This window comes from Watersipora subatra, chromosome 7, assembly GCF_963576615.1.
Source record: "Watersipora subatra chromosome 7, tzWatSuba1.1, whole genome shotgun sequence".
Lineage (NCBI taxonomy): Eukaryota > Metazoa > Bryozoa > Gymnolaemata > Cheilostomatida > Watersiporidae > Watersipora > Watersipora subatra.
Genome location: NC_088714.1, coordinates 6,896,905 through 6,913,728, shown reverse-complemented (window position 1 = coordinate 6,913,728; position 16,824 = coordinate 6,896,905).

Below are 16,824 nucleotides of genomic sequence, written 5' to 3'. Positions count from 1 at the left end.
TAAATTCAAAATCGTTTTCCAAAATAGATCCTGAAGGCACCTCAATACTGGTTACCAATTACTATCAACAAATTAGTCTGTTTTACACAAGATCTTATTCATATTACAGTTTCCTTATAAGATATGAGGGTAAGTGGTCTCTAGTTTTCAACCTATTTTTGTGAGCTGATTCAAAATACTCGGAATTCATAATTCAGTTTCTGACTCGTATAGTTAAACGAGTTTATTGTTTACTTTAAAAATTAACTTCCTTATTAAAAGCAAATAAAGATGTAATTGGTTCTTTATAACTATATGTAAAATTGTAATGTTTATGTGTTTAACGAGAATATAAGTATGGCTCGATTAGAAGTCAATACTCAAACTACTTTTTGAAAAATAATTCTAGTCTGTGAGTAATTTTGAGCAGCAAGAAAATGGCTCCATTAATTTTTGGCAAACAGCCAATAGAACTGGAACTGAAAACAGTAAAGAGTTGTAAAAAATTTCCAGTAACTCAAAACTTTTAAAAGAAATCTAATATCTTAGTCAACTGAATAATTACTTAGCTCTTTTTAACTTACTAATTTTACAACAATTATATAATGAATCGTTTAATTTCTAGTGAAATCATGGGAAAAACTTTGGCGCATGATTTGTAAATAAATTTATAATTAGTCTACATTAACTTGCACCCATCAAAGAATCATGATTAACAAAGTTTCTTTCAAGGGCTGTAAATCTGTTTGGCCACTGATTGCAGTCAATTACATATAGATTGGCTGAGGCCATAAAATTGAATTTGTCAAAAAGCCAGATAGGCATTTTCATGTCTTTTTCATGTAAAGATTAAAGCTAAAAATTATCTAGAGGTTTAGCTGAATGCATCACAAATGGACTAATACAGTCAAATCTTGACATGCAAGGCTAACTAATCTATGTATCTCAGATTTCCTATATATTCTTTAATCAGCAAAAGCAGTCAGTCGTATGGTGAAACAAAAAAATTATGAAAATAAACGACGCTATGTAGAATTTGTTCTGAAGGCCAAAAATTTGCTTACTGGGTAAAATTATTTTAAATTTTCCATGCATGTTTTTAAAAAATATTAATAAGCATTAGCTATCTAGCCTTATTTTTTAAATGTAGTTAAGCATTTTTAGTTTGAGAATCGTAATTAATCAAAAATAAAATCTTTGGAGAAAAAAATTGATATGTAATATGCAAAGTAGTAAATGCTCAACACTTTAAAAATGTCCATGCTTACATGGAAACTAAAATGGCATTTGTTACAATTGTCAGAATGCAGGATCACAAAGTAAAGCAAGGCTATAACTACACTCAGTAGTCTTCCACTATCAATGCTATTATCTTGGCGGTCTATTGCACTCCGACAAATAATCAGGTATGCCATGAAAACATGGATAACAAGTATTGCCACCATTATTTTGAAAACCTAGATGATGATTGATTAGTACAGATATTCAAGTGCCAGGCTATCGAGCTAAATGTGGCACTCTCAGATGTTTTTCCAAAGCCTTCAACTGTGTCTTCGGAGAAAGAGACACAGTGGCTCTTATTATAGTCAGATAATCAGTAAGATAACAAGGTACTCGGTAGTGCCGATAAAAGTGTGAGTATAAGCATCCAGAAGAACTATACTTGCTATAGCTTGCTTGTTTACACAAAGCAAAATCAAAATGACTGTGTAGTGTGTTGGATCCTGCGACCAACACGTAGAGGCGACTAGGTCGGCTTATTCTACCGGTCTGCATTCACCCTTCACAGGGGCTGTGTGCGGGTTGCCCGTGACCAACACGCGGAGGCGACTAGGTCGACTTACACCACCGGTCAACATCAACCACCTTGCACAAGGGATAGCTCCCAGAGTGGGTTTTGTACCAGGTCGACAAGGTCGACCGGGGGTCGACGGGGTCGACGATGCTTCTATGAATTAATCAGCACAGCACAGCCCATAGACTAGGTCTTTGGAGTTAGCTATATGCTTGGTGTGGTTCTGCTATCGCTCAAGGTAACAGAAGAAGTATGGTTCCAAATGCAATGCATATATTTGAACAACTAATAAGAGCCGAGGCCCTGCCTTAAATACATTAGATTATGTAAATGAAGTACAAGGACCAGCCTTTTTTAGGGGCGTGGTTACAAAGAGAGCAAAAAGGGAATATAACTCTCATTAAAATTTATACAGAAGGATGGCAACCTAACGTTCCATCACACACGCCGCCCCTATAGACGACAATCGGCTATATAAAAACCAAACCAAAAAAAAAAAGAATAAAATAATATAAGGAAACACAAACAAACTAGAACACACCACAAAATGGAGATAGTCCATGTCTTTAACGGATTCGGTCGTAATCTTCATTGGGTCGACATTCGATTGGCCAATTCTTCTAGGCGACGGGCCGTCCGTCGGAGGTTAGAGGCCTCCTCCCGAAGGGTGTCTACCGTGACTCGGGGTCGAACGTCTCCCAGTCGGCTCTGTATGCTCCCGACCGTCGTTAATGTCTTTCTGGGAGCCGGTATGGGTCTCCCCGTTTTGGGCGGACTACCTTTCTGAGCTGTCTGCTTTTTCTTTGGGGGAGAGGGAAAAGATGCCTGTGGTCCCCTCCTCACAGGTGGCTTCGTCCTAACTGGACCATAGGGTGTAGGTTTATCGAAGGCCGGGGGGTTGACCAATCGGACTCTCTTGCTCCAGGCGGGGTAGCTGGTGCGGTCGACCTCATAAATCTTAATGCCTGTTCCACCGTGGGCTTTCCGGATTTCCACATCCTTTATCCTGGATTGATGCTTAGCGATCGTGTCCCTTGAATTCGAGTTTCTACCGCATTTACAAAAAAATCTGGTAAAATGTTGCGCAATGTGAATCCGGCGCCGTCGGGGGGTGGACAATAATTGTTGGCATAACGGACAGTTGATACCGCCTTCCCGGCATAACTTCAGGATCCTCTTGGCCGTTTCTTCTGAGATCCACTTGGTCGGCAGACAAGAATTCGGGGAGGACTCTTCCTTCATCGAGTCGGACTCCATTTCATCTAATGTTTCATTGGGAGCCGGGTGTAGCTCCAATGGGATCACTAACTCCGATAGTAGAGGCAAGGCTCCTGTAATTGGAGAGGCCTCCTTAACGGTTTCCTTGGTCACTTCCATGGCTGGAGGGTGTAGATACGTGTGTGTGTGCGTATCGAGCTGATAACAAGCAATGAGCGCGCTTTCTTTGGATTCCAAAATGGCCGCCCTCTGACCTTGACCCCTTCTGGCTTCTCCTGATTGGACAGTACTGGTGTCATAATCTGCCAAATACGCAGGGGGTTTTCTGATTCGTTGGGGCCGTGTGGTGTTCCCAGCCCCAGCGGTACTAGCCTGGGCTCCTACGTTCCCCGTAGTTCTTGCTTCCTCGGTCGCCAATTCGCAGCCAGGGTCGGGGCCAGCCCTCGAGTTAGGGTTGTGTTCCCCTGGAAAGACCAAAAAATCCTCGCTGGGAAGCCGAAGTGATTCCAATCTTCCCGGCGATTGTGGTATTGGTAATTCCATTAGTCGACTAGGCAGAAGTGATTCTGAGATGACGGCATCTGGATTACCGTTCTCTCGCGGTACTCGTCTCCGGGGGTAACCTCTCATATTGGGACGTCGGACAGGTTTGACTTCAGCTGGGGCTCGTCCTTGTTGCACCGGGCTAGGGCGACAGAGCCTTAATCTTCCTTCAGCCTGAGTGGATCGCTGTCCATATCTTTCTATTTCGTAGGTATGGTTTTCGTGACTCCTTAGTACGCGATAGGGCCCCACATACTTGGCTGCTAATTTCGGATTTTCCCCTCTTCTTCGCCTCTTGCTTAGCAACCATACGAGGTCACCCTCATTGAATAGCGGAGGCTCTCTCACATCGGTTGATACAATCTCCTTCTGTCTATCTCGGAGGAGAGTATGGGCCTGCATCAACCGGTCGTGAACAGTCTGAACGTACTCGTGTGTGCTCTTAAATGATTCCATCCTATTTCCATGCAGCAACTGGTCAGGAAGACGAAGCTCCCGACCCAACATCAAATAATTTGGTGTTTCCTTAGTGGCGGAGTGCGGTAGCCCTCGCAACGTCCGCATGATCTGTGGCAGTAATTGATCCCAGTCCTCTTGTCCTCTGTCCAGTAAAAGGGCTCGTAGGGAGTCACCCAATACCCGATTGTTTCTTTCAACCACACCATTCCCTTCGGGGTGGTACGGAGTGGTCCTAGATTTGTCGACTCCCCATAAGTCACATAACTCTTGGAACAAGGAGGACTCGAATTGGCTCCCCTGGTCGGTGTGAACAATTTCGGGCAGACCGAAGTAACTAAATACTCGCTCATCCAAGCCCTGGGCCACCGTTGGGGCTGTAGCGTCAGGGATGGCTAAGGCATCCGACCACCGAGGGAAATGGTCAGTGAGTACCAACACCCAGCTATTTCCTCGAGGTGTCTGAGGTAGGGGTCCCACCAAATCTACGGCTAGACGCTGCCATGGCCGCCCGGCGTACAGCCGCTGTCGGTTCCCGGAGGTCCGGCCCTTTCCCGTCTTAGCCCGCTGGCAAACTTCGCAAGAGAGAACTGCCCTCCTGATATCTCCAGTCATGCCCGGCCAGTACCAATCCAGCTGGACGCGCTTCAGGGTCCTTTCCACACCGCAGTGAGTTTGTTCGTGGGCCTTCCACAGAATCTCTTGTCTCAGTGTTTGGGGGCATACCACCACCACCCTTTCTCGCCCATTCTGAATGAGACGAAGGGTCAATACACCTGATTCGTCAATCTGGAGCTGATGGAACATCCGGGCCAATCGCTGCAACTCGGGGCTACCTACTTGTAGTACGGCCTCTTCGATTCTTTGCCGGTTCCTGACGGCCTGGTAAATTATCCCTAGGTCAGTAGCTGGTCTCTGTTGCAGTGCTCGTACCTCATCCAGCGGAGTTTGCACCACTGTCAACAATTCCGGGACCCTTGGGACAACTGATGGTGAGAGGTCTAAATTCGTGGCTTTAGCGTCTGCTGGTACCGCAATTTTATCAGTCTCTACCACGAGCCCTGGCTCACCTGCCAACCTTGGCGGCCCGTAACCGAGGGTTTTGGGACTTTCTGAGGGGGTTGTCCAACACTCTCGGTGACCCCGCACCGCATGGCAGCCGTACTGGAACTAGGCTGGCTGGTGTGGGAGTCGGGAGACTGGGCCCTGTATGTCTGCGGCTGGGTAGTCGAGGCCATTCGTCCTCGTCCAACTGGGGGGGCGCTAGGATTGGGTCCTCCTGTGCCTCTTGGTGGCTGTACCGTAATTGGGTCCACTGGTACAGTAATTTCCCAATTTGTCCCAGGGGTTACTAGAGAGTCACACACTTGCGACCTAGTTGGCCCCCGATCCCGCTTTTCAATGGCAGCACACTGCCGGCAGTCGATGCACTGTTGTCGACTCAACCCATCGGCGTTACCGTGTGTAATGCCTTTTCGATGGATGATTCGATACTTGTGCTCGGCTAGGCTCTCCAACCACCGGGCCACCTGGCAAGAGGGTTCCTTCCTCCGGTGCAGCCAAACCAAGGAGGCATGATCTGTCCGAATAGTAAACTCTCTGCCATATAGGTAGGGCCGGAAATGTCGGACAGCTAGCACGACTGCCAGCAACTCTCTTCTAGTCACGCATTAGTTGCGTTCGGCGAGGGAGAGGGTCTTGCTATAGTAGGCTATAGGTCGCTCCTTGCCTTGCTGGACCTGGGATAACACAGCCCCGGTCCCCACGTTACTAGCATCGGTATCGAGCACGTAGGGTAAAGAGGGATCAGGATATGCCAGTACTGGAGCGTGCGTCAGTGACCACTTGAGCTTAAGGAAAGCTTCCTGTTTGTCTTCCTCCCACTTCCAGGGGACCCCCTCGCTTGTCAACAAGGTGAGAGGTTTGGCGATCGAGGCGTAGTCAGGTACGTATCAGTGGTAGTACCCAGTGGTACCCAAATACGATCTTAACTGAGTCACATCCTGTGGTGCTGCCCATTCACTGATGGCCTGAACTTTCTCAGGGTCGGTAGCCACTCCAGTGTCGCTGACTATGTGGCCCAGGTACTTAACTTGGGTCTGGAACAGACTGCATTTAGAGGGCTTCAATTTTAACCCTGCTTGCCTCAATCGTTCCAACACCTCTGCCAGCCTGGTTACATGACTAGAGAAATCTGCCGACATGACGATGATGTCGTCTAGGTATAACAGCAAGGTTTTCCAGTGTAACCCTTGGAGGACGCGTTCCATTAGCCGCTGGAAGGTAGCCGGAGCAGAGGTCAGCCCAAAGGGGAGCACCTTCCATCTCCATAATCCACTGCGTGTGGTGAATGCTGACCGTTCCTGGGCCTCGGCAGAGAGAGGTACCTGCCAATACCCGCTCATCATATCCAGGGTACTGAAAAACTTGCTGCCGGACAAGGCATCTAAACTCTCGTCAATCCAGGGAAGGGGGTAGGCGTCCTGGCGGGTGACACTATTGAGCTTTCTATAGTCCACACATAATCGCCACGCCCCATCCTTCTTCCTCACCAAGACCACCGGAGAGCTCCAGGCCCCGTGAGCGGGTTCAATCATGCCCTGTTTCTCCAGGGCCGAAACCTGTCGCTCGATTTCGGCTTCTTTCTCGTGTCCTACTCGGTATGGGTGTTGACGGATGGGTTGTGCCTCTAGGAGAAGGGGGATTTCATGTTGTACCAGGGTGGTATGCCACACGTCTTCGCTTCCTTGGCTGAACACATCCGCATAACGGACCAAAAGGTCTTCCATCCTTCGGTGCTCGGTAGGGGACGAGCAATGTGGTGCCGCCTGTTGGAGCAAGTCTTGCATGTGGGGGGGGGCACGCTTGAAGGAGAAGGGGGAGGTTCCTTAGGAGTCTCGTCATCCCTTTTCGCTGTCCAGGGAACCCCTATTTCGTCCGGTCCTACTCCAGTGTATTGTCCTACAATCATCCCTGCCGTGACACTGACTGGATGGTCGGTAGGATTCATGCAGCGGATGGCCACTCTCCCTTTTTTACCGGGTTGATGTAGGCTGGCGGCCACCATGTAACTGCTTCTTACTCCCTCGATTAACCCGACCGGCTGATAGGATGAGGACGTGAGACGCTCAGCAACCAGGACTTCGGTTCGAGGGGGAAGTGTTGTGGCTCGCATTATTTGAACCCCACTTGTCAGGGGTCGACCCTCTCTGTCAGTGCAAGTCAATTTCTGCCCATTTAACACCAGCGTGGGTTGCTGGAAATTCATCTCACAGTAGTGGTCGACCAAGAAGGGCATGCCCAGGATGGCATCCTCCTTCAGGGCACACACCACTAGAGATACAGTGACTTGGACACTCCTGACTCTGACTGGGAGAGTGAGGAGTCCGTGAAATTTCAGCCGTGTACCATCTGCCATCCGTTCATAGTCTTCTCGAACCTCTAATTGGCTTTTGACATCCTTGGGTAAGCGCTCAAAAACATGTCGCCCCAACAGATTAGATGTGCATCCGGTGTCCACGAGAAACTGGACGGGCTGCCCTCCGATGCGACCTGGCAAGAAGTAGCTGCTATTATGTGGCTTCCACAACTCATCTCCATGAGTTCGTCTGGCTTTACTCATTCTCTGGGGGCCTTTTTGGGAAGGCCGAGACGGCTTTGGCCAGACGTATGTTTCCTCCTTGGGTTCTGAGGGTGGGAGACCTGCACACTCAGGTAAGGGCTGATATTGGTTATGCAAGGGGACCGGTGGCGAGCAGGGGGGGAGCCTGTGTCGCCTAGTCCGTCGTGGCCGTTGCCACTGGCCTTGCCTCGGTATGGTAGATCCACAGTCAGCACTTCCCCCTACTGCTGTGGATGGGAACCGTTTCCCGACCTCGTGGTTTGAGGTGATTGTCTTTGGATAACTTGAGGGCACCGGCGTTGCACATGCCCTGTCTGGCCGCAACCCCAACAGTTAGGGTCCCTTCTCTCCGCTCCCCGTTGCCCCAGTCGGTTTCCTTCCTTCAGTCCATCTGTTAACCCTTTTATAGCCATTAAGACGTCATTCAGGGTGGCTGATGGAGGATCCGAGTGGACGGGGGCGACTGTAGCAGGGGTGGTCTCCTCCTCCTCTACTGTCATTACTATGGGTCGAGCACCAGACCGAGGAAGAGTGGGCTGAATTTGCAGGAACTCGTTCCCTGCCTGCACCGCTTCCTCTAAGCTCTGGGCTCTTACTGCTAAAAGATGGCGTTGGAGGTGCGTGTTTTCCAGAGTCAGGAAAAACGCATCCATGGCCATATTGGCTTGGTAGGAATCCGGAAGGTCAGCGTATGCTATCTTCACTAGCCGCTTCATCTCCGTTGCATGTTCTTGGAGGCTAGTCTTGGGTTCCCTCTTGAGGTGGAGCCTGCTCTTAGCCTCTCTCGGGGAGAGCCCGTACTTGGTGCGTAAGGCCGAGAAGATGGAGGCAGGCGAGTCTCCTCGACTACAACCTCTGGCTCCCTCCTTCAATGTCTCACGCAGGTGGAGGAGAGTGGCCTTCTCATTCCACTCATTAGCTTCCGCAACCTCCTCGAACTGGGAGATGAACAGTTCCACATCCTCATTCCCATCGAACTTCGGTGGCTTGAAGCTAGCTTCCTTCTTCGGCATTTGTAAGGCTCTAGTAATAGCCTCTGTCAGCTGACCAATCTGGTCGACCTGCTGTAACTCTGCCTCAGCCAGATCTCTGGTAGCACTCCGTCGGCTGTTTGGCATGGTTACAAGGTTTGTCTTATATGTCCGAATTACCGCAGTCAGATCCCACTGCTGCCACCAGTGTGTTGGATCCTGCCACCAACACGTAGAGGCGACTAGGTCGGCTTATTCTACCGGTCTGCATTCACCCTTCACAGGGGCTGTGTGCGGGTTGCCCGTGACCAACACGCGGAGGCGACTAGGTCGACTTACACCACCGGTCAACATCAACCACCTTGCACAAGGGATAGCTCCCAGAGTGGGTTTTGTACCAGGTCGACAAGGTCGACCGGGGGTCGACGGGGTCGACGATGCTTCTATGAATTAATCACCACAGCACAGCCCATAGACTAGGTCTTTGGAGTTAGCTATATGCTTGGTGTGGTTCTGCTATCGCTCAAGGTAACAGAAGAAGTATGGTTCAAAATGCAATGCATATATTTGAACAACTAATAAGAGCCGAGGCCCTGCCTTAAATACATTAGATTATGTAAATGAAGTACAAGGACCAGCCTTCTTTAGGGGGGTGGTTACAAAGAGAGCAAAAAGTGAATATAACTCTCATTAAAATTTATACAGAAGGATGGCAACCTAACGTTCCATCACAGTAGACTTTCGGTTAAACCCGTGATTAAGCAAGTCTTACTAGTTACGCCCGAGTAATATATTTTAATAAGCCGTGTAGAACACATTAATAAATTATAATTATTGTCGCTAGGTGCTGCACGCCAATATCCAGTAGCTAGTTTTTATGGCAAAAATATAACATAAGTATTGCAACTGATAAGCTATCATAGCTGGTAATTCTGTTTTTGGCAATGGCTGTTAAGGTTTGACTGGCAACAAAATTCCCATTACAGTTATTTGGTATAAAATATTCACCATGCCTTACACTGTTGTAGGTGCCAAATATGTGGAAATGTGATTACAAGCTCTAAAAAGCTCAAAAACGAAAAGCCGCCGTAGATTGGAATCTCTTTATTTCGATGACGTAACCACGAAATTTGGTTGTCGTCTTGTCACGTATGTTCTCACGTAAATTGAAAGGCCATTAAAAAGCTCAATATAAATTTTATCGTAGCACTAGTTTATGACAAACACTTCGGGTTTTACCTAAGACCCCGTATCAAATATAGATGCTCGCTACTTTACAGTTTTGTTTTGGCCTGGTCTAATCGGCAAGTCAAAATCTGATCATGTGACCCAATACTTCGCAAATAATTTTGCAGCACTTTTCGATTATCACTAGTTACCAACAGGCTCGTCATGATTATCAGACAATGATATGTACTCCTTCAAGTTATGGCAAAAAAATCCAACAAATTTTATAGTAAGTTATAAGATATCACTGCTAAAAGTGACAGCATTACGATGACGATAAAACAGACGCGTAAGAACAATAGACATAGTTTTATTGAATGCGTGAAGCAAATTTATGAAAATATTTCGACGAATGAGGTTGCATGAAAGTGTGAACAGAAGCCATCTATCTTGTTCAATTAAATTTCATTTGAGCCGTTTTTGGAAAAGGATTCTAACCTACAGCAGTTTCGTGATGGCGATGATTAACAGTTTGTTTTTGAGCTTTAAAGAGCTTGTAATCACATTTCCACATATTTTGCACCTACAAACACAGCAGAGTAAGACATGGCGAATGTTTTGATACTAAATAACTGTAATGTGAATTTTGTTGCAAGCCAACCTTTAAGAAAACTGATACACGGCCATTGACAAAACTGCCTTTTAAACTAAAGAGTGGCAGCATGCAACGTTTCTTTTTCACATGGTGTATCTCAGTAGTGCACCCGATTAGGGTGCGGTAGATGAGTACTTGAAAGAACCGAACTAGGTTGTACCAATTCCTAGTTCGGTTGGTGCAAACTAGGTTTTACAACCTGTTTCACTACTCATTAAGCTATGTAGCAAGATTTATGAATATCTATCTTTAGCCTACAGCCAACATTAAACATTTGAGTACAACTTTTCAGCGATTTACTGCAAGGAGACTCCTGACATAACAGTTGAGAATGGAGAAATATCTGTTCCTGTTGGACTTAATCTCCCAGGTGCTAGAATAACCTTTAGCTGCAGCTATGGCTGGTATATATCTAGTGGAACTGACTATATAGAGTGCCAGTTGATCAATGGAATAGGAACGTGGAGTGACCATTCAAATATAACATGCTCTCATGGTAAGAATGCCTTTAAAAAGAAAATTGTGCTTCTAACCTTTTCTAGGGAAAACTTTAACCATTCACTAATAAAATCACAAAATATTTTGTGACTAGTCGTAGTGCATCTGTACTAGCACTCTATCAGTAAACTGTTCAGGTCAAAATCAAAAATGTAGCATTATAAAGGTTACTATAAAATATATTGTGATATCCTGTTGACGTATTAAAGCAGTCATATAAGTTCTGTGAATATTATTATATGAATACCTTCCATTTATTTTAATTTTATCAGTTTTACAGCTCAGCAACGAAATGATGCATACTTGAGTAATTACTCGTGGCAATTAAAAGCATGCGTAGTATCTCTCTCTTCTTTTGTTTCTCTTGCATTCCGTCGTTTCGACTGTGACTGTCTTATGGTTTGGTCTTTACCACTCATGCCTATGAGGCTCTGTTTTTCATCTTCTCTTGCCATCTCTTTTTGCCTAGTTTCCCTAACATTGTGTTACGCTTTGCTATCTCGATGTGTCTCACTGGGTCCACTCTGATTTTCTTTCTCCTCTTATAATCAACTGTGGAATGTACATGTAAGTATAGAAAACACTGTTGACTGACTAATTAACGAACAAGTGGGTGGGAGATTTTAAATCAGTATTTATGACCACTGCGGACACCGCTTCGTGCTTGAGTTTTATAACCGTTTGAACAAATACTAAACCATCATTTCTTTCTTTTATTAACAACTAGTGTAAGAGAACTTTTTAAACTCTGTTAATATTCTTAGTCTTGGAGCCGTCATGTAAGATGGATTGCTTGGTGGCAACAACTCAGGTACTATCAAAAGCACAACAAACTAGAGTTAGTTACATGTACACAGTGCACTCTCAGGATAACCTGATATACAATTGTCTCACTTTACTAAGTAAAACATGATAATTTTTTCACCTCACCATATAAATCTTATTTCACTTTATTTTGCCCAAGTTCAAATTTGGCAGTCGGTGTGCTTGTTTATGTACGTCAAAATAACAAAGACACCAAAATGTTGTTCTCAAAAAATATTTTCACAACACCTGAAAGAGAAACAATAACCGATTTTTCTCAGTTTGGTAATTCTTGCATGTAAAAAAGCAAAGTCTCTTTTAAAACCAGTAGCAAAGCTGGAGTTGTGATCCTATTTAACAAAAGATCAGTGATCATATCACTTTCTTTAACCTGATAACAAAAATCCACTTGTTACAAAAACAGCATTGTTTAGGCTTGTTTGCTGAATCCGATTTAAAATGGTTTTAAATAGGCCAATTAAAAAGTAGAGTGAAAGCGAAGACAGAAACTGATGTGATAAAATTGTAATGATTAAAAACGCTAAAATTTAGCGAAGTAGTTAAAAATGTATACTAAAACTTAGCATTGAATGTGTGTGTTTAGTGAGTTAAACTTTGTTGGAGTGAATTCAATATGGAGTTTGAGTCAATTGGAGTCAATTCAATACAAAGTTTATGTTATACATATGTCTTGGAGATAAAAATTGCCTACCGTAATCATTGCACATGGCACTTTATACTTTTACATTTTATTGCAGATCATAACCATTAAATACACTAAATACAATAAAGTTACTGTAGATAGCTATAGTTATTAAGGTTAACATACTATTTTGTTACTAATTTTTAACATGTACAGCACTTATATAAAACTTTGACGATTTTTATTAGAGGGTGTTTGCATTATATAATTACTATGGTTTTTATACCATTACATACTATTTTCCTACCACATGATGCCAACCTTAACAAACCAAAATCGTATCCTGAGGGTGCACTGTATATATATAATCAGCATAACCATCATTACTTCATTTCCAGTAATATCCTAATAATTGTAGGACCCGACTCTAAACAATCACCAGGAGTTAATTCATCTAAGACACGTTATGCTGAGAATAAAAGAGTGGAGCTTATTGCCTTAATACCTGCTGGTGGAGTGTTAGCATTAACTATAATAGCATTTGTTCTAGTGAAGGTTAGTAAGTTCTCCATAGCAGGCTCATGTTCGACCTCTTCTCGTCATGCACAACCTGCTGATGCTCCTGCTGATGCTCCTGTTGCCGAGCCACAATCTGAAAGGTAAGGAATTTGTGTTAGGTTACTTTTGTTTGAACGTTCTAAAAAGTTTTTTTTGTTCTTCATGATACTATAAATGTTTTTTGTGTTTTTTGCGTTTCCACCTAATTTATGGAACAATATCTAGGGATATCGGAACTATAAACAACCCAGAGAAGTATTTAACAGAATGTTTGATGTTTGCAGCTGCATACACATTATATTGTTCCAGTATGACTTGTTAAGAGCGTCTTTTGAGATTAATTTAATATGATAATCAATCTTAATTATCTTTGGTCTATTTAGTTGCATGTTTCAAAAGTGCTTATTATTGCTTGATCATCCGAAAAGTGATAGTACCATACTTACTGCCGGAACTTTACCTCTCACATCCAAAAAAACGGAGCAACTCTAAGCAGTTAAAAATAAATAAGTTTATTATAATTCTATTCTCTGCAACTATGTAGCTTATTCAAAAATATTGTATGACTATTTTTATGACCAGTCAAAGGTGAACTTATTAGCAGAACATCAGGAAATTTTGAGCCATTTGAGTTGAGCTTTACTTTTAAAGCTATTTACATGTAAAAGTAGTTAGTGGAAATTGTTCTCATATATCTACAAACTACTACATCAGCAAGAGATAACTTTGTTCCTGAAGATCTACAGTCAGAAATCTGTAGCTACCTTCCTTACTAGACTACTACAAGCTACTAGCAAGAGCTCGGCTCTGTCTCCTTCAAGTAATAAACGAAATAAGCAGTTCCCTATGTTGTCTATATTACCAAAGTCAACCTATTTCCATAAACAATTGTCAGCAGACATACAACTTCACTCAAGGAACAGCTTACTATTCTTTGACTAGGTTTAGTAATATGCTAGGCAAATATATTAGCATGCAACTATTTCTGTATTCTCATGAGCTTATTAGAATATACCAAGCATAAACTAAGAAATATTGCTTCTTAGCTTCAGACCAAGTTTAAGATCGTTCTAGAACCTACCTTTCCTTTGAATAAATGAATTGTAGTTGACTGTGAATTGATATCAGTAGTATACATACACTTGTAAAGTTTACTGATAGACAATCTATAAATTTCTACTGGTATTTACACGCATACCAACATTAGAGAACATAGGTAGTCATGTCTAACTCTGTACCCTATCTACATGCTACATACAATATTATTTAATTGTTACATAACAAAAAAGTATTGGATAATACTATAATAAAGCAAAGTAAAATTAAGGAAAGATGGCAGTTTATAGCAATGAATGTTATGAAAAGGTTCAGTTACTTATTTACTATAGTGTCTGATATGATTTGGTACAAACAAACATCCATCTGTCGAAAAGCATGCAAACATCAAATTGTTAAGATTTCAAATTCTCGCATAGAATCACAAGTTGTGTTGCAATGACATTCATGTGGTATGTTTCAGTGTGGTATATGCACAAGCGGATAATCTTCAGAAACCAGGCATCCAATTTCCACCAACATCAGATATTTTAGACGAAGAAATGCCTTAGACGAATGACTATTCTCCCACGTTACCACCACAAGCTTTATCAAATGAACTTACAATCGACTAAGGATGAGCTAAAGTTTGTTTGAAACTTACAATAAATTTGTTTGAATTTACGTAAACTAAAATAAAAATCACACAATTAATGTATATCTGCTTGATATGTATAACTATAGAACGAGTATAAGGAAATTGCGCCAGCGAGATATATACTTCAGAGCTGATTTCAAACCAGAAATTCCTCTGATATTTCAGACTTGCAGTTTTTGAACATATGTATGCTATTGATAAAGTGCTGATTTTAGTATAGGAAGACAGAACCATCTTTGCATCTTGTTGTCAATATCTGCTAAGTATAAAAACTTACATGTATCACTATCACTGATTTGTGTGACATTCTATAGCAGCTTATATGCATTGGAGCACGCATTATAACAGTAGGTTGTCTAAATAATTAACCTTGACAGAAAGCCTAGAGGGTAAAAAGTTTATACATTGCATGAGCATATGACTAAATTGTAAACTGCATGTTACAACATGTTTTTATGAGCTTCAACTGAAGCATATTATCTTGTTTATTGTTTTACTACTAATGACGATAGATATCATTACATCAGCTTTCCTCACACTTGACAAATGTGCTCTGCAAGATGCTGTCTTATGGGGAGTCTTAGATACATGTAGAACACGTATGAATGGCAAAAAAGGACATTGTATTTTACCAATTAGAGTATGTAAATGACAAATAGTGCTTTAACACATGAGGTATTTGGGATATTAAAATAGAATTTCACGAAGTTCCTAGTCACACTGCGTTTTTTGTTTTGGATACAACGTTACCACATTTTTTTCATGCGTGTTTGTGCAAATTATTCAAATCTAGCTGCTAGGCATAGATTTCGTAGTTTTGTAGCATAATGTAGATATGCAGCGCATATACATCCACATGTTGAAATGGGTTTTAGAAGAAGCTAGTGAGGACTTAGAGGCACCATGCATGTGTGATTGATCAATAAAAAACAACTAAACAAACGTGTGTCATAGGGCACATCAACCTTCTGGGCACATCAACCTTCTGGGCACATTAACCTTCTGGGCACATTAACCTTCTGGGTACATCAACCTTCTGGGCACATTAACCTTCTGGGCACATCAACCTTCTGGGCACATCAACCTTCTGGTCACATTAACCTTTTGGGCACATCAACCTTCTGGGCACATTAACATTCTGGGCACATTAACCTTCTGGGCACATCAACCTTCTGGGCACATCAACCTTCTGGGCACATTAACCTTCTGGGCACATCAACCTTCTGGGCACATTAACCTTCTGGGCACATCAACCTTCTGGGCACATTAACCTTCTGGGCACATCAACCTTCTGGGCACATTAATCTTCTGGGCACATTAACCTTCTGGGCACATCAACCTTCTGGGCACATCAACATTCTGGGCACATCAACCTTCTGGGCACACATAAACCTTCTGGGCACACATAAACCTTCTGGGCACACATAAACCTTCTGGGCAAATCAACCTTCTGGGCACATCAACCTTCTGCACACATCAACCGTCTGCGCACATCAACCTTCTGAGCACATCAACCTTCTGAGCACATCAACCTTCTGCGCACATCAACCTTCTGGGCACATTAACATTCTGGGCACATTAACCTTCTGGGCACATCAACCTTCTGGGCACATCAGCCTTCTGGGCACATCAACCTTCTGGGCACATTAACATTCTGGGCACATTAACTTTTTGGGCACATTAACCTTCTGGGCACATCAACCTTCTGGGCACATTAACCTTCTGGGCACATCAACCTTCTGGGCACATTAACCTTCTGGGCACATCAACCTTCTGGGCACATTAATCTTCTGGGCACATTAACCTTCTGGGCACATCAACCTTCTGGGCACATCAACATTCTGGGCACATCAACCTTCTGGGCACATCAACCTTCTGGGCACACATAAACCTTCTGGGCACACATAAACCTTCTGGGCAAATCAACCTTCTGGGCACATCAACCTTCTGCACACATCAACCGTCTGCGCGCATCAACCTTCTGAGCACATCAACCTTCTGCGCACATCAACCTTCTGGGCACATTAACATTCTGGGCACATTAACTTTCTGGGCACATCAACCTTCTGGGCACATCAACCTTCTGGGCACATTAACCTTCTGGGCACATCAACCTTCTGGGCACATCAACCTTCTGGTCACATTAACCTTCTGGGCACATCAACCTTCTGGGCACATTAACATTCTGGGCACATTAACCTTCTGGGCACATCAACCTTCTG